The sequence below is a fragment of the Limulus polyphemus genome, unplaced genomic scaffold (assembly GCF_000517525.1).
Source record: "Limulus polyphemus unplaced genomic scaffold, Limulus_polyphemus-2.1.2 Scaffold259, whole genome shotgun sequence".
NCBI classification, from domain to species: Eukaryota; Metazoa; Arthropoda; class Merostomata; order Xiphosura; family Limulidae; genus Limulus; species Limulus polyphemus.
The window spans coordinates 567,298-568,446 of record NW_013665869.1 but is presented as its reverse complement, the minus strand read 5'-3'; positions in this window follow the sequence as shown (position 1 = coordinate 568,446).

Below are 1,149 nucleotides of genomic sequence, written 5' to 3'. Positions count from 1 at the left end.
CACAAAACGCTTGTACTTGCAGTTGGTCCTGGCTTACGACAATATTTCTATAACAACCTTCACGGTAGAGATGTAAGTATAAACCATAACAGATATCGGAAGTTCATCAGGTTGATTTATGCTACAGCCATGCCAAGTTGCAATACATGTAATATGTATTTTGTATTTTATAAGTCATAGATTTGAATAAAGTGATAACTTATGTGAAGATAAAAACACAATATGCCACTTTGATTATACAATTTGTATAGTTATTGATGATGTATACAATAATAAATTGCTAAGTTTACTGTGCGTACAGTAGTTTTTTGTTTAAACGTTTCATGACCGCCCTTACTTATCCTTACTCTTACATTGATTGATATATAACGCACGATATTAATAGATATTTTAAACTCAAAGCTACATGTTAGGTTACCTGCGCTATCGAACTTCGGATTTTAGCATTGTAAAACCCTAAAGTTACCTCTGACTGACCACAAATAGTGTCCATTATATTCAAAGTGACCCGGATGTCTCAATAACCAGAATATCTACTTCACTAAAATGTCTTAGTAATTAATTGTATATAATTTTGATAATTATTTCGTTTTTCGGAAGCTTAGTTTATGCAGGAGGTAAAACATGTGCAGTATGAGAAAAACGTTAGTTAGTCCATTTTTTGTTGTTTTAATATACGAGTTTCAGAGCTATAGAAGGTTAAACATGACTAAGCTCAACGTCGTCTTGCGCAAACAATGCTGATTGTGTTTGAACAGAATGATTTATAGAATTTTTTGTAAGATGACATCATAACTATTATAACTACTGTATACGTTCTTTCATTGCTTTCTGGAATTAATACATAGTGAAATGGTACAATCTATATCACCCACTCTAAAGCATAGTACAAGTTGTAAGTTATAATTTCATCCATACACCTTCAAGGAAGTCATTTGTTAATCACCACTCAGTTCTACTTTCTTAAGAAGAACATATGTACGAGGAAAATTTAAAAGATAAATATTAAAATCACTTTTTAAATTACGTATTGTTTATAGTATTACCTGCGTGGTCATTATTTTTGTTGCATATAACTACTTTTAGGGAACATTTCTAAACAGTCAGGCAGTGGCGTAGTAAGAGGGGGGCAGTCGCCCCCGGGCGCAG